General features: G+C 42.1%; 1 long non-coding RNA gene across 1 annotated transcript in view; it reads left to right on the forward strand.

The window, feature by feature from the left end:
- The window catches only part of LOC127006705 (uncharacterized), a 180,744-nt gene that overhangs the window by 71,835 nt on the left and 86,668 nt on the right, over positions 1-22,241 (forward strand). The window contains exons 3-4 of the long non-coding RNA XR_007759706.1: positions 3,131-3,252; positions 16,655-16,771. This is a non-coding gene — a long non-coding RNA (uncharacterized LOC127006705). The remainder of the gene's footprint in view (positions 1-3,130; positions 3,253-16,654; positions 16,772-22,241) is intronic.

Raw genomic sequence — 22,241 nt, forward strand, 5'->3', positions numbered from 1 at the left:
CAGCCCTCTCTTCCTCCTTCCCTCCCTCCTTCCTTCCCTCCCCTCCTTCCCTCCCTCCCTCCTCCAGATTCCCACCGGACACAGCAGGTAAAGTTCCCAAGGGTGATTGACTCCCACACAGTGAAGTCGTTCTGCGCACCTGTACTCCTGCGCTAATAATTAAGTCTCCTACACCTGTGAACCCCCTGATTGCTAATGGAAAGGCACTGTTGTATGAAATTTTGAGTTTTTATGTTTTTGTGTGATGTTTTTGCGTGTGTGTTGGAGGTGAATCGGGAGATGTGTTTGTGTGTGTGTGTGTGCGTGTGGTGGTGGTGGTCATTTCGTGTGTGTGTGTGTGTGTGTGTGTGTATTTGATGCTTAGGAGCGAATAATAGTAGCACAGACACACACACACACACACACACACACACACACACACACATACGCACACAAACAAATACAAACTTCTAAATCAGTTTCTCTCTCTCTCTCTCTCTCTCTCTCTCTCTCTCTCTCTCTCTCTCTCTCTCTCTCTCAGGTGAGCCAGGTCTGGGAGAACTCACCTGGATGTGGTCAGCTTTAATGAGCCTCCAACCTGCCCTCACCTGCCCTGTTTCCCTCCTTTCCTCTCTCCCTCCCTTCCTCCCTCCTTCCCTCCCTGTCTTTCCTTTTCTCAGCTTTTTCACTCCTTGCCTCACCTCCTTCCTCTTTCCTTCATCTTTCTCACCATTCTTTTCTCGTTCCCTCTCTCTTTTTTTGTGTTTTCTTTTTTTTCGCTTTTGTTCTCCCTTCTTTTCTCTTTCCTTTCATTCTTATTTTCACTTCCGAATTTTCACTACTGATTTCACCTTCTTCTTCCGTCCTCCATCTTTCCCTCCCCTCCTTTTCTCCTGTCTTTTTTATCTTTATTTTTCGTTTTTCTTTTCCTCTGTATCGTTACTTATCTCTTCTCACATCTTTTTTTCTTTCTCTTTCATTTTTTTGTCTTTCCATTTTTCGCTCTCATTTTCACATTTCCTTCCATCCTCCATCTTCCCTCTTTCCCTTTCCTTCTGTCTTTTCTTCACTGTTCAGTTTTTTCCACCCTACGTATATTCCCTTGTCTCTTCTCTTTCACCTCTTCCCTCCCTCCTTCCTTCCTTCCTTCTTTTCCTCATTTTTTGTTTTTCTTTTTTCACTTTTATTCACATTATCTCTACTTCACCTTTAACTCCCTTCCTTTCCTCCTGTCTCTTCTTATCTCTACTGTTTGGCTTTTCCCTCCATCCTTATCTCTCCTCCTTCACTACTTCCTTTTAATCCTTATTCTCTTTTCTTTCCTCATTTTTTACCCTGTTTTCACTCATTCGTATTCACCCTCCTTCCTCCTCTTCCCTTCCCTCCCTTTCCTCCTGTCTTCCTTATCTCCAATGTCCGGCTTTTCCCTTCCTTCGTATCTTTGCTTATCTCTCCTCCCTCACTTTTTCCCTCCCTCCTTCCATCCTTCCTCCATTAATGAGTCCAACCCTTCAGACAAATATCCTTTTAAAGCGCTTCATAATCTTCTTCCGCCTCGTCTTTCTCTGTCTTATCTTCTCTCTGTCTTTCGCGACGGAATAAACAGTGCTAAAAAAGACGGGTTTAAACACACACACACACACACACACACACACACACACACACACACACACACACACACCTGCTCTCAATTAGTTTCTACGTTTCCGTCAGTTTGGAAGTTCACTATCGTCTTGAGAGAGAGAGAGAGAGAGAGAGAGAGAGAGAGAGAGAGAGAGAGAGAGAGAGAGAGAGAGAGAGAGAGAGAGAGAGAGAACATCCGTAATCATTTTCATTCAGACCGAAAAAAAAAATGTTTCCTTGCCGTCCACTAAAAAAATTCGCTGACTATAAACTGTTGTTGATTGACGGCATTTTTTTTTTTTTCGTAATGTTGTTGGTGGTGGTGAGGGTGGTGGTGGGGATGTGGGTGGGTGTGGGTGGGGGGTGTATTGGTGGTGGTGTGGAGGGGATGTGCTCGTGGGGGTGTAATGGGGGGGGGGGAAATTGGTGGTTAGGTGGCACCATTGGAAATGATGCTGGTGGTGATGAAGTGGTGGTGATAGTGATGGTGATGCTGGTGGTGGTGATGATGTTGGTAACTGAAGTAACTGTATTGGAATTGTTTTTTTTTTTTTTTAATATTTGTCGCCACCTCAAGGGTGGGGACACGGGCTATGTAGAGAGCCCATCAGGGTCAGCCGTGTTTGTCCCTCCGAGGAGGGACCATGGCCCCTTGTCGGGTGACGACCTATGAAAGGGAAGATGCCGACAGACCGACTCTATCGGCTGACGTCAGCCGAGGCGACCAAGTCGGTCTGTCGACGAGGATTGCGTGTCTCTGAATGTGGAATTGGTGATACTTTTGGTGTTAGTAGTGGTGGTGGTGGCGGTGATATTGGTGGTGATGATGGTAACGGTGGTGGTGGTGATGATAGTGATGATGGTGGTAGTGGTGGTGGTGGTGGTGGCCTTGACAGAAGAGGATGGCGGTGATGTTGAAGTTCAGGGACACTTTGCCATCCTCTCCAGCCTCCTCCTCCTCCTCCTCCTCCTCCTCCTCCAAGGTCACCCCTACCACTCCAGCACCACGATTTTGCCTCCATCTTATGATTTTTTTTATTGTTTATCTGTTTGTCTCGGTTTATGTTTGTTTGTCTTCCTTTGTTTGTTTCTTGCTTCGTGTGTGTGTATTTTCTTCTTTTTCTCTTTTGTGTTGTTAGTTGGTGTGATCTGGTGTCATTGTTGTTGTTTTACTCCCTCTTTTTTTCTTCATCTTTTTCTTCATAATTTTTCTTGTTATTGTTCTATTTTTTTCTCTATTTTCATTATCAGTATTCTTCTTCTTCTTCTTCTTCTTCTTTTCTTGTTCATGTTCTTCTTCTCATATTATCATTACAATTATTATTATTATTATTATTATTATTATTATTATTATTATTATTATTATTATTATTATTATTATTATTATTATTATTATTATTATTATTACGTATCATTATCACCATCACTATCTTCACCACAACCTTCATCATCACCCTTATCACTATTATTCATCTTTCCCACGTTAGGTCCCGTAATAACACATTTTTTACACTTTTTTTCTTTACAGACTCACGGACCTGGACATCTGTTAATCATCCTGGAGAGAAGATTCCTCCTCCTCCTCCTCCTCCTCCTTCTTCTCTTCTCCTCCTCTTCCTCCTCCGTCGCCGCCGCTTCCTCTCTTCTCAGGTAAGTTTGTCCACGTCCGAGTAATGACAGGAAAGTGTGTGTGTGTGTATGTGTGTGTGTGTGTGTGTGTGTGTGTGTGTGTGTGTATGTGTGTGTGTGTTACTGTTTTTCCCTCTTATTTTATTTCTTTGTATTTGTTTCTTTATTATATATTTTGTCTGGTACTTATTATGTTTATTTTTTTATATATATCAGGCTCATTACCACTCGAGGCACGTAGCAATTTATAGAAGATGTCAACAGAGCTTATTTCGTTAGACAGTAAGTCCCATTACTGAGGAGGCATATATGAATTTACTGAACAAACACATATGATAAATGGCCGGGTTTGGGCTAGGTTATACTTAGGTTATCTTTAGGCACAAGACAGGCAGCAACTTGTGGTATAATTCAACGAAGATGAAAGAGAGAGAGAGAGAGAGAGAGAGAGAGAGAGAGAGAGAGAGAGAGAGAGAGAGAGAGAGAGAGAGAGAGAGAGAGAGAGAGAGAGAGAGAGAGAGAGAGAGAGAGAGAGAATCACTCCAATCTAGTCTTGCACAATGAGAAAAAAAATAGGAAAAAACGAACAAGAGAGTGCACGAGGGAGGGAAAAAAGGAGGAGGAGGAGGAGGAATAGACTTTAATGTGGATGGAGGAAAGGCTTCTCAGTGGAGGTAATAGAAGGGTCAAGGAGCACTTCCCCTCCCTCCCCCTCCTTCCTCCTTGCCTCCCTCCTTCCCTCCTTCCTTCCCTCCTTCCCGCCAACGTAGGATGTGGCGACGGCGAGGCAGGATGTCGGATGCGTTGCCGCGAGCACTTCCTCTCCCTCAAGACGTAGAGAGAGAGAGAGAGAGAGAGAGTAGGTGTGAGGATATGGACTTTATTGAGATTAGGTAGATAAATTTTCATGTCTTATTCTCTCTCTCTCTCTCTCTCTCTCTCTCCAGCTGTCCAGGTGAGAGAAGTCGTAAAGGTAATGCAATTAGTCTGCCCAACACACCCATATCTGCCTCTCTCTCTCGCTCTCTTCCTTTTCTTTCTCTCTTTCTCTCACTCTCCAGAAGGCATGGTAGGCGATGCGAGACTGCTTCCGCTCTCTCTCTCTCTCTCTCTCTCTCTCTCTCTCTCTCTCTCTCTCGTACGTATTAGTTTTATTTTTAGTGAGAGAGAGGAAGAAAGAAAAAAGAGAAAAAGAGAGAGAAAGAAATGAAACTGACAGATAGATTGATGGAAAGACAGACAGACAGACAGACTACCAGAAACAAAATTAATAATGGTCTTCCTTTTAAAGTTTTTGCAGAATATTTTACAGAAACACACACACACACACACACACACACACACACACACACACACACACACACACACACACACACACACACACACACACACACACACACACACACGCACGTGCACGCACCTAATTGAATTCAGACGGATGGTTGAGTGCGTGTGGCTGCTAATGACTCACTTACCTGTGTCTCCGTCGCCAGGTGGTCACATCTTGCCTCCCATTTCCCCCGTCTTCCTTTCATCTCTCTCTCTCTCTCTCTCTCTCTCTCTCTCTCTCTCTCTCTCTCTCTCTCTCTCTTTTCTTTCTTATTCTCAATTTTTTTTTAACCCTTTAATGCATTTTTTTTCTTTCGCAATCTCATTTTTTTATGTATAATGTTTTTTTTATTATATTTTCTCACATTTTTCTCTTTTTCTTAATTTGTTTCTTTTCTTCTTTCTTATTTTCTTTATGTCTTTGTTTACTTGATTACGAATTGATTAGTTTATTTGCTTATCGCTGATTTTTTTTTTCTCTCATCTGACTTTTTCAATCTTTCGTGTTTAAGTTTACTCGTTATATTTATTCAGATGATTCATTACTTCTATTCATTTACTTATCTTTATAGTGTGTGTGTGTGTGTGTGTGTGTGTGTGTGTGTGTGTGTGTGTGTGTGTGTGTGTGCCCTAATTCATTGGATAAAGAGATAATTGGTCACCATAAACTGACAGATGGAGAGATACCTTCCCTACAAGATGGATTTACATAATTACACACACACACACACACACACACACACACACACACACACACACACACACACACACACACACACACACACACACACACACACACACACACACACACACACACACAACTTCCTCTTCTTCCTTATCTTTACGGATCTTAAAAGGAAATGTACCTAAGAATACGTGTGTGTGTGTTCATGTGTATGTATGTGCACGTGAAACAAATGCTGACGGGTGTGTGCGGAAAGGGAAAGTAAGAGGAGGAGTGAGTGGTGATGAAAAGGTGATAAGAGTAATAAGGGAGGAAGGGAGGAAGAGGTGCTCGGAGGGTTGTTTGTCTTGTTGTTGTTGGAAGGGCTAATTGTCGTTGCAGAGGTACGAGTACTTTTGTTATTTTTTTCATTATTATTCATACCAGTGGCAGTAGTAGTAGTGATGGTGGTGGTAGTAGCAGTAGTAGTGGTTGTAGTAGCAGTAGTAGTGGTTGTAGTAGTAGTAGTAGTAGTAGTAGGAGGAGGAGGAGGAGGAGCAACAGTAGTAGTAATGGGCTCTTTCTATTATTGTATTTCCTGTGAACTGCCTCCGTAACTGTCAAATCAGCAGCAGTATACAAGTGAATATAGAGAGAATAAATAAAAACAATTGGACACGGAAAACAGAACAGGAACCGGAAAACAGCAGCTGATAACCAGGGAGAGACAAAGAGGAAAAAAAACATAAAAATGTTCAACAGCTTATTAAACAATCGCCCCCCCCTCCCCCTCCCGCTCTCCCCCGGGAATCGCCGCCAGAGGGCCAGGGTAAACACAGTCGGTGAGTGAGCTCTTTCAAGTCCTGCGATTTCTGCCCTAATTAGGGAGCGTCTACCCTCCTGCTGCTGCAGTAAGTGCCTTTAAGGTTTGGGTCTTCACTCAGTGGCGTTTGATATTGTTTTACGGGTTTGTAGTTTGTCTGTAGACCAGATGAAAATTCAAACCAGTCTGACAAGGCCCCTGGGGTCGCCATTCCGCCCCGCTGCACATGCGCGGGCCGAGGTGTGTGACGTGATTGATGTCACGGGCACGTCACCTCGTGTGTAGTGACGATAGTTTTTTTTATTTTTACTCAGGAACGGATTCCTTCACGGAAACATTGCTATTCAGCCTCTGAATATTGGACCAAATAATCTGAATAATGGCGACGCCAGGTCTGCCTGAAGGTCACTGAGTGGCAGTTCCGGAGTGGTTAGTAACTCCTATCAGGTCAACGGGCATGGTCTAGGCGCTTTTGGTGGTCAGGTGTGAGCCACGGAGTGCTCCGGGCCTGCCACCCGCGTTGACCTTGAGGCTGACCTGGTGGCGGGAATTCTGTTAAAACAGTTTGCTCCAACATCCATGCAAGTGCTGAACGGCAATGGTTCCGCGGAGGAAATCGTCCTTGGGTCCGTCTACCGCTGATGCCTCCCCCGACCCTCTGTCCTAGAAGCTACGGATTGCCCCCTTCCCTGCTCTCCCCTCCCCGCCCCCCCGTCTCTCAGCAGACAACTCGCTCCGGCAACACCGACAAACTTTTACCTTCTCTCACGGCATAAACCCACACTGCTCGCTTCACCCCACTCTTTTCACTTATCCAAAACCCCCGTTCCACCCCCACAACCCGTCTCCCCCCCCCCCTCACACACACACACACACACACACACACACACACACACACACACACACACGCACTCACACCCACTACAACCAACCAACAATCCCCAAAACTTCCAACACACCGCCTCTCTCCACTCGTACCCACATCCCCCTCCTCCTTCCCCTTCCCCCCCTCGGCCTAACAGATGGGGCAGTATCCTCGCGGGCAGGCAGGTGTCACGGGGCTGCGGGCAGGTTATGGGCGCGGCATCAATAACCCTTAATTTAGCCAGGTGTGTGTGTGTGTGTGTGTGTGTGTGTGTGTGTGTGTGTGTGTCCTTGCGCGGCGCCACACCTGCGGAGGATAGAGAGGAGAAGAAAGAGGAGGCGGAGGAGGAGATAGTGGCAGTGGTGGTGGTGGTGGTAGAAAAAAAAAAGGATGTGGAGAAAGAAAAAAAAAAAGAGATGACTGAGGAGGAGATAGTGATAAAGGAGGAGAGAGGAAAAAGAGGAGAGGTAAAAAAGGAGCATGTGGAGGAGGAGAAAGAGAAAGAAAAGGAGAAAGAGAAGACGGTTAAGAAGGTGGAGATAGGGGAGGAGGAAGAATGTGAAACGGTATGAAGGAGAGGAAGAACAGGAGAAAGATTGTGAAACGGTATGAATGACGTTAAGTGTCGGGGGAAGGAAGGAAGGAAGGAAGAGAGTAATACAGAGGAAGACATAAAACGAGGGTAAAAGGGAGGTATGGAAGAAGACATTATGGAAGTATAGGATATGGTAGGATACGGAGAGAGGAACATAGGGAAGGATAATTAACTTTGCCAGAGAAATGGAAAGGGAAAGGAAGCAAAGACGTTGAGAAAATATGGAAAATGAGGAAATGAAAAAGAACATGATATAGAATTTGTAGAGGAATTAAGAAAAAGGAAAATTTAGATGACCACTGTTAAAGAAAGAGGAGATAAGGAAACAAAAATAATAAAAAAACTACAAGGGTATATCATACAGCTAAATTTAGAAACCGAATAAAAAAAAAAATGAAAATACAGGGGTACAAGAAATAAGAGTTACAGATTAGTGAAAAAAAAATAAAAATAGTAGAAACGGGATAAAATACAGGTAAATACAGGTATGGGAAGGTGCTACAAGGGGACAGCTGAGGGAAGGGAAAGGAGAAGGAGGTAGAAGTCGTTCAGGAGATCTGCAAGGAAGGAAAAGGAGGAAGACTTGAGTAATGAGGAGGGAAGGAGAGTAAATGGCGAGGAAATGGTGGGGGGGAAGGGAGGGGAGGAAGGAGATGAAGGGAGGAAACGAGGGAGGATGAGTCGTTGAAAGAAAGGAAGGAGGAATATGAGAGAGCAAGGGATGGGAGAAAAGAATAGAGATGCGGTGTATGAAATATATAAGAAGAAAGTAAGGGAAGGGATGAGGGAAGGAAGCGAGGAAGGATGAGACGTTGAAAAGAAAGGGAAAGAGGAATATGAGGAAGCAAGGAAGGAATAAAAAATGATAGATCTGCGGCGTTTGAAAAAAAGGATAAGAAGAAAGGGAGTGCGAAAAAAGACGGGAAGGGAGGAGATGAGATGAGGGAAGGAAACAAGGAAGGATAAGATGATGAATAAAAAAGGAAGGAGAGAGAGTAAAACGTAGGGATTCGGCGTTTGAAAAGGAAAGGAAGAAAAAAGAAAGAATACAGCATCGAAGAGAAAGAATAGGTGAAATACTAGAGAGCAAGAAATTGGAGAAAAGAGTTGATAGGCGATGATTGAAAAGGATAAGAAGAAAGTGAAGAAGAAAAATATTGATAAAAAGTGAAAAAAAAGGAATTTGAGAGAACAAGAAAAGTGAGAAAAGAATAGATTAGGGGTATTGAGAGAGGAAAGAAAGAGGGGTCACGATGGAAGAGGTTAAAAAGAAGGAAGTATTAAAGTAACAGAAAGGGATAAAGGAAGCAGTTATATGGAATCGAGGATATAAAGAAGGAAGGAAGAGGAGGAAGAGGAAGGAAGGAAGAGGAGGCAGTCAGAAGTAATATGACGAGAGATAATAAAAAAAGCAAAACGATATTGATATTAATGAAGAAGGAAACAAACAAGGAAGTAAATAAATGAGGTAAAGAAGGGAAGAAGGAAGAGGAGGCAGTCAGGAGTGATGGGAGGAAAAAAAAAAAAAAATGTCGCCAAGAGGGAAGGAGGAAGAGAAAAGGAAGAGGAAATATGGGAAGTAATAAATATGAGTGTTAAGAGATAATATGAAAGATGAATGCACGATAAACAAGGAAATAAAAAAAAAGTATGTGTATGGAGGAGGAGGAAAGGGAAGACAGCAAAGCGTTAGGAAGATAAATAAGCGAAGCGACGAATATATAGATAAAGATCGGACGTTAAGAAGAATCGTAAACCACAAATAACAATAAAAAAAGGAGAGAAACATACATTCCTTCACTACTTCCTTCCTTTTCTCATTTATTTGACTTCATCCTTCGTCATCTGTTCCTCCTCCTCCTCCTCCTCCTCCTTAATTTATTGCACATGGTAAGGACAAAGGTAACAACAGGAAATAGTAGCTAGGGACCAGTGGATTAAGGAGGAGGAGGAGGAGGAGGAAGACTAATAAGAAGACATATGAAGTTCGAGTGAATTACATTGGAAAAGGAAAGACAATGATAACTAATGTATGTGTGTGTGTGTGTGTGTGTGTGTGTGTGTGTGTGTGTGTGTGTGTGTGTGTGTGTGTGTGTGTGTGTGTCGCTATATTTTCTGCGTTTCTTTTATTCTTTTTATGTGTAATCGACGTGTACGTATGTTTATGTATGTGCGTATGTTTATGTATGTGTGTGTGTGTGTGTGTGTGTGTGTGTGTGTGTGTGTTTATGTATGTCTCGGTATCATGTGCATATGTCACCTTTTATTTCGTTTGTGTATGTCTTTGTCTTTTTTCTGTTTTTTTTTTGTGTATGCATAAATGTGTGTGTGTGTGTGTGTGTGTGTGTGTGTGTGTGTGTGTGTGTGTGTGTGTGTGTTCGTACGTGCAGGTTTTACGGTTGTTGCACACGGAAAAAAGTCAAACGTCGCTCACTTGTCAAATAAATAACACACACACACACACACACACACACACACACACACACACACACGTTACGTACATGTGCAGGTGTGGTCGAGATGAGTCGCGTCGGAAGTTAATGTTTGCTCTGATAACTACAAGAAGAAGGAGGAGGAGGAGGAGGAGGAGGTGAGAGCGATGATAATGATAGTGTAGATGGTGTTGATTGGAAGGCTGTGGTGATGATGGAAGATGAGCAGAAGTAGGAGTCTTTGGAGGAGGAGGAGGAGGATGTAGGTGCTAGTATAAGTGAGTGTGTGATAAAACATAACATGGTAGATAGCTGGTTACGAAGATGATTACAGATGGAATGACGCAAATAAACGGGTAGATAAAGAAAGGAAATGAAGGGAGAGAATAATAAGACTGCAGAAGTAATAAAGAGGAGAGATGGAAAGGGCAAATAAAGGAGAAACACACACACACAAAAAAAGTCATCATAAAAAAGGTTCGAAATAACGATACAAACGCAAAAAGAGGGAATAAAGTAAATACAGGAAATAAACACTAAATCAGATAAGTGTAAAAATGATGAACGGGGCGAAAAAAAAAAAGGAAAAAAAGCTGGTTTCCGTGAAGTGGCGACAAAATGAGTGTAATTGTGACAAACGACGCAATCAGAGGAGACTTTGTGCTACTGATCAGGTTTGTCACACGGCTCCTGTCCATCCCGTGTGTGTGTGTGTGTGTGTGTGTGTGTGTGTGTGTGTGTGTGTGTGTGTGTGTGTGTGTGTGTGTGTGTGTGTGTGTTTAAGGATTACTATTTGCATATGCATTGAGGATTCATGTATGTATAACGTTGCGTGTGTGTGTGTGTGTGTGTGTGTGTGTGTGTGTGTGTGTGTGTGTACGCGCTCGCGAATGTATGAGTATAAAAGTGAGCGTCTTTTACACACATACACACACACACACACACACACACACACACACACACACACACACACACACACTCAGGGAGCAAGGTAAGTCCCATTACCTGCCAGAGACAAATTATACCTGTAGAGTTAATTAGCAAGACTCGTTCTCCTCGGCTACCTGCGCTAACTACCCTTGGGGGAGTCTGCAGCTGTCTGTCTGTCTGTTTGTCTGTCTGTCTTGTCTTCCTTTTATAATGCCCTTCTTCCCAGCATCGTTTCCTGACTTAGCGTTTGTCTGTCTGTCTCTCTGTATTTATCATTCTCTTTCCTGCCAACGTGTTTCGGTCTGTGAGTGTGTGGGTATGTATGTCTCACCTGTATCTCATGTATGTTTGTCTGTTCCTATGTATGTATCGGTTTCCTTCTGTCTTTTTTTTTTTCTCTGTTTTTATTTGCTTCTCTGAGGTCCTGTTTGACATTATTTTTTTGTGCTTTTTTACTATTTGTTTGTTTTCTTCTTTATATGAATATGTAAGTGTTTATATGTGTGTTTGTATGTATGTATGTATGTATGTATGTATGTGTTGTCAATATTTGTGTACGTCCTTGTGTTGTACTTTATAGGGTCAGACTTTTTTGTTTTGTTTTCATCACTTCAACTTTTATGGTCTCTTTTTATGACTCCTTCCATTAGTCTCATTTTGCCTCATTAGTCCATTAGCAGCTCACTCCTTCACTCCTTCATTCTTATTTTCTCTCTCTTTTTTTACGTACTTAAGCTTATGTGCGTGTGACAGACTTTTACTTCTGACGCATTAAATTATCCTCACATTATATATTCACACACACACACACACACACACACACACACACACACACACACACACACACCTGCATCCGTCATAAAGGTAAGCAAGGTAAAAGGAGGATGAAATATGCAAGGAGGAGGAGAAAGAGAAGGAAGAGCTAGGAGGAAGAGGAGGAGGAGGAGGAGGAGGAAGGGAATGACAAATGGGTGAAGAATGGTTGGAGATAAACATAAACAAGAAAAACTCATTCACCATAACACAACCTGGGAATAAGAGTGGATTGTAATAACTTTAATGGTCTCTCTCTCTCTCTCTCTCTCTCTCTCTCTCTTAATTATTTTTTTATGCTTGCTAATGGAAAAAAGAAAAGCCACAAATGCTCGTTATGTCACTTTTCCATTCGTCATCTTTCTCCACGCCTTTCCTTTCCCTTTCCTCTGTCAGACACTTACCTTTCACTTACTCACTCCTCGTCTCTCTCGCTTCCTTCCTGTTTTATTCCTGTTCTTTTTGTTCTTGTTCTTGTTCTTCTTTATCTACGTTTTTACCTTTTTCTTCTTCATGGTCTTGTTCCTCTACTACTTACTATCATTTTTGCTCTATTTCTTTTTTGCACTTTTTCTTCCTGTTCTCATTTTTCTAGTTCATGTTCTTGTTCATATTCTTTTTTCCTCCTTCAGTGTATTCTTCTTGTTCTTCATCTTTTATCTCATCATCTTATATCTCTCCTCCTCCTCTTCCTCCTCCGTCTCCACCCCTCTTCCTCTTACTTCCTCTCCTCCCCTCTCCCTTACGTCAGCAAGGCGAGAAGAGGCGGTTGACTGGTGGCATGACTAATCTCCCTCGGCTCGGCTTGGACCTTAACCGCCCCTCTTAGCATGAGCGATCGTCCTCCTCGGCTGGTAATGGTCAGGTGTCGCTGGTAATTGGCGGGGCAGCGTGGTATACCTGGCGTCGGAAGTTATTTTTTGCGTGAAGGAGAGAGAGAGAGAGGGAGAGTGTGGTGAGGAGAGGTGGTGATGGTGTGTGTTTTTTAGTGCTTTTGTGGGAGAATTTGGTTGGTTTTGTGTTTTTTTGTTTGTTTTTCTTTCTTTTGTTCTTTTGTGTATCTTTTTCTTTCATTTTTTTGTCTTCCTTTTTTTATGTTTGTTTTTCTTTCTTTTGTTCGTTTTTAATTTTTTTCTCCTATTTTTTCTTTCTTTTTGTCTCCTTTTTTGTTTGTTTTTCTTTCTTCTATTCTTTTGTTGATCTTTTTTTTCTCTTCTATTTTTCTTTCTATTTTCTCCTTTTTCTTTTTTTTCTTTTTTCATTTGTTTATCTTTTTCTTTATTTCTATTTTCTTTCTTTTTTTGTCTCCTTTTTGTTTTCTTTTTTGTTGTTTCGTGTGTTTTGTGTCTCTCTTTTCATCTTGGCTTTTTTTTTGAAGAGTTGTTTTATGTTTTTATTATTTTCTTTTTCATCTTTCAAGGAGGAATTTTTTTTCTTTATTTAATCGTCAGTTTTTTGTATGGGTGTCACGCTTTGTTTTCTTTATTTTTGTTTTTATTTTTTGTGTATGTTTTAAAGTCTAATTTATTTCTCTTTTTTTCCCTCTGAGGCTGTGGGTTATTATTATTTTATTTTAATTTTTTTTATAGGAGGGATTTTTCTGTTCAATAATTATTTTTCTTTTTTATATGGAATTTTTTTTTGGTGGGTTGCTTTGTTCATTTCATTTTCTTTTCTTTTTCTGTGAGGCTTTCGGATTCTTTTGTTTTCTTTCTTTCTTTCTCTCGTTTTTTCAGTGCGTCTTTGTGTTTTTGTATGCTTTATTAATATGTTTTTCTTTATTTTTTCTGATATGAGTTTTATGTTATTTATTTTCTTTCTTTTTATTGTTTGTGTCAGTGTGTGTGTGTGTGTGTGTGTGTGTGTGTGTGTGTGTGTGTGTGTGTGTGTGTTGATTTATTGGAGTGGGATTGTGGTGGAGAGGGGAGTGTGGGTTTCTGTGTACGAGTTGGTTTGCTGTTTTTTTTTTTTTTGTTTGTTTGTTTGTTTGTTTATACTTTTTTTTTTTTGGGGGGGGGGCTGCACATGCGTTTTATTTGTTCTTATACTTTTGTTGTTTGTTCCCCTGTCATTTTTTTTTTTTTGCATGTTTTCTTTTTGTTCTTCTTTTTCTTTTTCTACTTCTTCCTCTTCTTCTTCTTCTTCTTCTTCTTCTTCTTCTTCTTCTTCTTCTTCTTCTTCTTCTTATTATTATTATTATTATTATTATGTGTGTGGTGATACATAATAATAATAATAATAATAACAATATATTTTTTATAATTATTTCTTCTCTTCTTGCAATCATCATCGCCATGGCAGTTCACCGTAAAAGAACACACTGCGCACCTTTCCTCCTTCCTTCACGGTCTTCCAAATATGGGCACATTTTCCTCCTAATAATTATGTTTTACTTCACATTCATCCCCGACACCTGGGCAGCGGATGCACACGTGGGGGGCGGCGAGGGGCGGGAGCTGGGGAGGAACTATGGGGCACTGGGGGAGGGCTGTGCTTGCCGTGGTGGGAGGGGGTCGTGCCTGGATATGTTCTTGTGCGCTGCGGGTCTGCGTCGGGGCTGCACACGGGAAATATTGCGTCATTAAGCTGCCCCTCGCCGTGATGAAGTGCGCGGCAAAGGAAGCATAAAGAGCGGGAAAAAAATAGTTACCGCGCCCGAGATCCGTGTTTGAAGGCGGCGTAATTTATGGAGAGGTGCGGTAAATTTAGAGAAAAGTTTCGTTACTAATGCCGTGATGAAGTGTCCGGCCCCACCAGGAAATATATAAAAAATAGCTACCTTGGTGATGATGCATGGCTGAGGTGCTTGTTATTTATGGATATATTTTTAGAGAGAGAATAGGATACAGCTGAAGGGCAAAATATACATAAAAAAAGAGGAAACATAAAATCCTACCGGCGCTGTTCCTGTCAACAGTGTATAGTAGAAAAATTCCAAAACAGGATGAATAAGCGCGGAAAATTTAAAGAAGTTCTGATAGTTAATTTGTATGTTTAACTTTTCATATTTTTTTCAGTTGTAATGTAAGGAAAATGATCCTCTATAGTCCCTCTATATATCGCTGTTTTATGAGAAGGTTCGGAAAATTACAAGAAAAGCGTTCCTAAAAAAAAAATTACATGCCCCAATTTACTTTATTTTCTCTAATTCTTATTTGTTTACTTTTTTATTAGTGTGTCAAGAAAATATTTGGTTATTCTCATTTTACACATTAACGTGTTTTGAGGGACTGGAAAAGACGAAGAGGAAGCTACCCAACGAACAGACGTAATTTGATGTGAATATATGCACAGAGCTAAACAGAGAGGATAGGTAAATGTTGGTTGAATATCTGCAGCAAAGAATATAAGTTTAATGTGTTGATAATGGTGAGCAGAGCTATGCATCAAAAATATTATGAGCAGGAAGTCTATAAATTATAAAAGCTGATGAAATATGCATTAACTTTATGGGCAAGAGTCATATTGCACGCGTTGAGAGAGAGAGAGAGAGAGAGAGAGAGAGAGAGAGAGAGAATAATTTAAAGACGAAGGAAGACAAAGTTAAGTCAATAAAGGAAGGGAGGGAGAAAGGGAGAGTCAACAGGTGGGAGGCGAGGGGGCTAAGGAGGGGAAGGGAGGTGACAGGTGAGGTACTTGTGCAGGTAAACGCAGGTAAGTCTTCTTGCTGCACCTCAATTACCTATATGGAGAAAGAATGACAGTGTAAATTAGAGTTAGCTGTATAATTTCTCTCTCTCTCTCTCTCTCTCTCTCTCTCTCTCTCAACACTAGCACAATGGATGAATGAGTTGCGTTATGGGCGATATTTTCCTCCATCTTCCTTCCTCCTCCTCCTCCTCCTCCTCCTCCTCCTTCCTCTTTCTTCAATAGTTAGCTTCTCAACAGTAGCGAAGATCTTCGAAAATTAGCATGATAAATGGACATCCTCTCTCTCTCTCTCTCTCTCTCTCTCTCTCTCTCTCTCTCTCTCTCTCTCTCTCTCTCTCTCTCTCTCTCTCTTCCTTCTCTCTCTCCTCTTCCTTCCCGCCATGCATCATCTTTCACCTCTTCCTCCCTCTTCTTTCCGCAGTTCACTCTCTTCCCCCTCCCTTCCTCGTGCCCCCTCTTCCCCTGTTACACCAACCATGCTTTATCCTTCCCTCTGTTTACCCCTCTTTCTTTCTTCTTTCCTCTTTCCTCCTTCCTCAGCTGTACGGCACTTCTCTCCCTTCCCTCCCCTCTTTCCTCCTTCCTCCTTCCTTTCCTCTTCCCTCTTTCCTCCTTCCTCAGCTATACGGCACCTCTCTCCCTTCCCTCCTTCCTCCTTCTTCCTTTCCTCTTCCCTCTTTCCTCCTTCCTCAGCTGTACGGCACTTCTCTCCCTTCCCTCCCCTCTTTCCTCCTTCCTCCTTCCTTTCCTCTTCCCTCTTTCCTCCTTCCTCAGCCATACGGCACCTCTCTCCCTTCCCTCTCCTCCTTCCTCCTTCCTCTCCTCTTTCCTCTTTTCTCCTTCCTCAGCTGTACGGCACCTCTCTCCCTTCCCTCCCCTCCTTCCATACCCTCTCTTCTTCCCTTCTATTCTTTCATCCCCAGCCATGTCTCAGCTCTCTTTTTTCCTCCCCTACCTCCATTCCTCCTTCAAGCATTACATTCTTCTTCTCCTTCTTCCCCTCCTACCTCCCATTTTCTCCATCTCTTCCCATTCCCCAGATATACCTAACGTTCTTCCCCTATTCCCTCCCATCCCTCCTTCACCATTCCGTCCCATAACATATTCTCCTCCCTCTCTACCCTCCCCTCCCCTTCCCTTATATGTGTCGGTCCACTCAGTCTCTCCCTTCCCTTTCCTTTCCCCACCTCCCTTCCCCTTCCTCTTTCCTTTCCGTAATTATGAAATCTCGCAGTCAGATTGAAGCTCCATTGAAGCGATTGTCGATGCTGCATTTTATTAATTTATTTTTTTATTAATGTATTTTTGTATTCTGTTGCAGCGATGAAAAGATCTCCCATTTTGAAGGAGAGCGAGGGCTTGACGTTGAGCCCATCACCGGAGGCCTACAAGACGGATGAGGACCCTCCCTACCTGGCACAAAACACCTGAATCGAAGGTAAGACTGAGGCGAATATTACCAAACACTTCGGAGCTTACACACCCACATATGATAGGACTAACATAGAGGTTGTGTTAGTATTTCCATGGGTTGTTTCATGAGCCTTGTGATAGTGTGACGAGGCTTCTTTACAATTAATATGAAAAACACTCATGATAGCCCGACTAATCTCCCTTGTGGCTTTTGGAAATATGTGTTGTGAGAACCGAAAGCGTCTGAAAATACGAGTCTGAATTGCAGCAAACACGTGAACGAGAATGACCTGGACTTGGAATGACTAACGGGGGAAAATAAAAGAAAAAAGAGGAACATAAACAAGGGGAGGGGAGGGGAAAGGAAGAGAAGGGAGGGGAGGGGAGGGAAGGGGAAGGGGAGTGAGCGAGGGGAGGGGAGGGAAGGGGAAGGGACAGGGAGCGAGGGGAGTGGAGCGGAAGGAAGGAAGGGGAAGAGTAGGGGAGGGGAGGGAAGGGGAAGGGAGTGAAGTAGAAGGGAAGGGAGGGGATGGGAGGGGAAAGGAAAGGGAGCGAGAGGAGGGGAGGGGAGGGGAGTGAAGTAGAAGGGAGAAAAGGGAAGGGAGGGGAAAGGAGAGGGAGCGAGGGGAGGGGAGGGGAAGAGAGGGGAGGGTAAGGAAGAGAAAGGAAAGGAAGCAAGGTGAGGGGAGGGGAAGCGATAACCCCCACTCCTACCATGCTTAGGGAAATGGGGTGCATCCATCTTGAGGGCGTGGTGGGGGGAGCGGGGGAGACGGGAGACAGGAGGGAAAGGGGAGTGGGAGGGGTAGGGGCACACAGGTAAATACACACACCTGAGTTATTGCCAGGTACAGATACGCGGATATTTATTAGTGTTGAGTTACGTGCAAGCGTCCCCCGACATATGTACACGATTCCGGTGCACACGAGAGAGAGATATGTGCGTTTTTGTGGCTGGTGTGTACTTAAGGAGGCGACGGTAGTTTATATTTATTGGATTTTAATGATGAGTTACGTTAATTTATCTTTTTTTCTTCTTTTTTTGCTATCCCTGTATGCTCATATGTGCTACTTTAAGTTTTGTTTTCTTATTCGTTGTCTTTTGTTTATTTTTTTTTTCCTGTATGCTCAAAGATGGTAGTTACTTTTTTATATTAGTTTCCCCTTCTACACCTTATATTTCATTCGTTTATTTAAGAGGCACAGGAGTTTATCTATTTTTTTTATATTTCTTACTTTCCATGTATGTCCAAATATGTTTTTTTTTGTGTTTTTTATTCGTTTTCTTTTGTTTAGTTTTTTTTTTCCTGTATGTTCAAAGATGGTAGTTTCATTTTTATATTGGTTGTCTTTTTCTACGCTCTATATTTCATTCGTTTATTTAAGAGGTACATGAGTTTATCTTTTTTTTTTTTTCTTGTATGTCCAGATATGTTTCTTTAGTGTTTTTTTTTTCGTTTTCTTTTGTTTTTCAACTTCCTGTGTGATCAAAGAAGCTAGTTTCGTTTTAGTGTCAATTTTCTTTTTCTTCACTTACATGACTTCACTTACCTACCTGTTGTACACCTGGTCTACACTTACCTGACCTAAACTTACCTGGTCTAGATTAATCTTGTTCAAATTTACCTGTTTTCCGACAATCCCGCTTTACATCATTAACTTGGTCTTTCATACATGTGCTGTCGCTGCTCTTCTGCACCTTTGTTTCCTGATTCTTATATTTTATTTCTTTTCTTTTCCTGAGCGTTAAAAAGAACAGCTGCTCCCAACGCATGTATATAAAACATCTGCATCCTTTTTTCTTTAACATTCTTGCTTCTTCGGTGTAGCATTATTCCGTGGTAATTTTTTTTTCACTTGGACGCTACAGTAAAATAGCTCTTAAAAATATATATATAATAAACATCTACATCTTTATTATTATTTTTTTTCACTTGAACGTTACAAAAAAAAACCTTCTTTAAACGTTTGTAAAAAAAACTCATCTACATATTTTTCCTTTTCTTCACTTGAACGTTACAAAAAATACTTCTCAATGTATATATAAAAAAAAAACCATCTACATCTCTATTTTTTTTCCTTTTCTTCACCTGAACATTACAAAAGAATACTTCTCTAAGTGTGTGTGTGTGTGTGTGTGTGTGTGTGTGTGTGTGTGTGTGTGTGTGTGTGTGTGTGTGTGTGTGTGTGTCTATTTTTTTTCTTTTTTCACCCGCTTCTTCGGTTTATCTCTGTTCCTTGGTCTTTTTTTTTTTTTTTTTTTCACCATTTCTTCACTTCAGCTTTAAAAATAACACTCAACACATGCCGTACAGAAAACAACATCTGCGTCTTCTACATCAGTTTTCTTTACATTCTCTCCTCTTCGGTGCATCTATGTTTCGTGGTCTATTTTTTTTTCCTTTTCTTCGCTTTAACGCAAAAAACACGCAAAAAAATCTGAACACACATAAAAGGAACATTTACATCTATTGTCCATTTCCTCTTTACACTCCTGCTTCTTCGGTGCATCTCTGTTTCGTGGTCAATTTTATTCCTTTTCTTCACTTTAACGCAAAAAAACCAAAAAAAAACCCAATCAACGCACATAAAAGGAACATTTACATCTATCTTCCATTTCCCCTTTACTCTCCTGCTTCTTCGGTGCATCTGTTTTATTCCTTTTCTTCACTTTAACGCAAAAAAAAAAACAAAAAAACAATCAACGCACATAAAAGGAACATTTACATCTATCTTCTGTTTCCCCTTTACACTCCCGCTTCTTCGGTGCATCTCTGTTTCGTGGTCAATTTTATTCCTTTTCTTCACTTTAACGCAAAAAAAAAAAAAAAAAAAAAAATCTCAACGCACGTAAAAGGAACATCTTCATCAATCTTCTATTTCCCCTTTACACTCCCGCTTCTTCGGTGCATCTCTGTTTCGTGGTCAATTTTATTCCTTTTCTTCACTTTAACGCAAAAAAAAAAAAAAAAAAAAATCTCAACGCACGTAAAAGGAACATCTACATCAATCTTCTATTTCCTCTTTACACTCGCGCTTCTTCGGTGCATCCATATTCCTTGGTCCTTACTCTCGTCACCATTTCTATTCTCCTAAACGTAAAAAAAACATTAAAAACATCTAAATATTTTTTTCTCCGTTATTATTTTTTTTTTGTTCCTTTACACTTTCGCTTTTTCGGCATGTTTGTTTTCCCCTTACTTGCTTTACCTTTTCTTCCCTCGAACGTAAAGCTTATTTCTCTTAACCCATGTAAACAACAACAACAACAACATTACTTTCATTCTGCTTTATTATTTTCTTCCTCTTTACATTCCTGCTTTTTCGGTGTATCTTTCTTTCCTGGTCTTCTCTTCTATCTTTTCTTTTGAACGCTAAAAATAAAAACTTTACTCAACGCATATAAAAATAAATCTATATCTTTTCTTTTTTCCCTTTCATACACACGTTCATCGTCAGTGTATCTTTGTTTCCCCTAATCCTTACTTCCTTTACCTTTTCTTCCCTTGAACGTTAAAATATACATTACTTTAAACGCATAACTAAGGCATTACATCTATTATACGCTATTTCTTTCCTCCTTTACATACTCGCTTCATTGGTGTATTTTTCTTTCCCTGGTATTAACTTCTTTTTAGTTTCACCTGATTCGCAAAAAAAAAAAGGTACTCTCAGCGTATATAAAAGAGAATGTACATCTACCCTATTATTTTCCACTTTACACTTTTTTTCCGCTCTATGCTCTCGCTTCTTCGGTGTATCTGTGTTCTCTGGTCCTCCTTGCCGCCGTTGTTTCCCTGTTCTCCTTTTACCTGGCCGCCAATTACCCCGCCCCGCCGCCTCCCCCGCACTCATTTCCTTCCTGTTTGCCAAGCGTCCGTGTTGCAACTGCTCATCTCGCCTCAGGACTTTTGGAGGAGGAAGAGGCGGAGGAGGAGGAGGAGGAGGAGGAGGAGGTAGTTGTGCTTGCGGCGGATTAGGAAAAGGAGGAGAGGTAGGAAGAGGAGGAGGAGGTAGTGAGTGGGGCGTGTGGTGAGTGAGAGCATGGATGGAGGGAAGGAGGAAGGGAAGGGAGGAGGGAAGAAGGAAGAAGATGTGGAGTGAGGAAGAGAAGGAGGTTGAAAGTGGAAGATTGGGAGAGTTATGATGACAAGATGGAGGAGGAGGAGGAGAAGAAGGAGGAGGAGAAGATGGAGGACAGAAAAATAATTGTGGAGTAGGAGTTGAAGGAGGAGGAGGAGGAGGAGGAGGAGGAGGAGGCGGCGATGACGGGAGATTAATGATGAGAAAGGAACAAAAAAAGGTGAGTTAAATGTGTGATAAGAAAAGTGTTGGTCATATTACGAGAGAGAGAGAGAGAGAGAGAGAGAGAGAGAGAGAGAGAGAGAGAGAGAGAGAGAGAGAGAGAGAGAGAGAGAGAGAGAGAGAGAGAGAAGGCATTAGGAAGTGAGGTAAGAGAAGGGAGGAATGTAGGTAAGAAGTGAGGGAGGGAGGGATGGAGGAGGAAATGTAAAGGGGTGGAGGTGAGGGAAGAGGCGAGAGAGGGAGGGAGGGAGGGAGGAATAGAGGTAAGAAAAGGGAGGAAGGATGTGAGGAAGGCTTTGAGAGAATGACAAACAGGGAGGAAAGAAGGAAGGATTGAAGGATGGAAGAAGGAGGAAGAGACAGAGGGAGAAGTGAGGAAGGAAGAGGTGGAGATAGGATAGATAAGGAGAAAGAGGAAAGGAAGGATGAAGATATAAAGAACGAAGAGGAAGTAAGGAAATGAGGATAGACCAGAGAAGGAGGAAGGTTATACAATGAAGAAGGAAATGTTAGTAAAAGAGGAAATGGACGGATAGGAGGAATGGAATGAGGAGGGAAGAGGGAAGAAGGAAATGGCAGTATGAATGAGAGGAAATGGAAGGACAGAATGAAGGAGGGAGGAGAGGAAGGGAAGGGAAGAGGGAAGAGAAGTGAGAAGGAGGAAAGAAGGAATGGATAGAAGGGTTGAGGAGTGAGGAATAGTGTGAAGAATGGAGATAAGAGGAGATAGGGAGAGGAAGGGAGGAGAGAGAATGGAGGGAAGAAGGAAGTAACAGAACGGTTGAGGAGGGAGGGAGGGAGGAAAGAAGGGATAGAAGGGTTGAGGAGGAAAGGATGGAGTGAGGACTGGATATAGGAGGAGCGAGAGAGGGAGGGAGAGGGAGGGAGAAGGGAGGGAGGGAGGAAAGAAGGGATAGAAGGGTTGAGGAGGAAAGGATAGAGTGAGGATTGGATATAGGAGGAGCGAGAGAGGGAGGGAGAGGGAGGGAGGAGGGAGGGAGGGAGGAAAGAAGGGATAGAAGGGTTGATGAGGAAAGGATAGAGTGAGGATTGGATATAGGAGGAGCGAGAGAGGGAGGGAGAGGGAGGGAGAAGGGAGGGAGGGAGGAAAGAAGGGATAGAAGGGTTGAGGAGGAAAGGATAGAGTGAGGACTGGATGTAGGAGGAGCGAGAGAGGGAGGGAGAGGGAG

Source organism: Eriocheir sinensis, chromosome 33 (genome assembly GCF_024679095.1).
Source record: "Eriocheir sinensis breed Jianghai 21 chromosome 33, ASM2467909v1, whole genome shotgun sequence".
In the NCBI taxonomy this organism is placed as follows: domain Eukaryota; kingdom Metazoa; phylum Arthropoda; class Malacostraca; order Decapoda; family Varunidae; genus Eriocheir; species Eriocheir sinensis.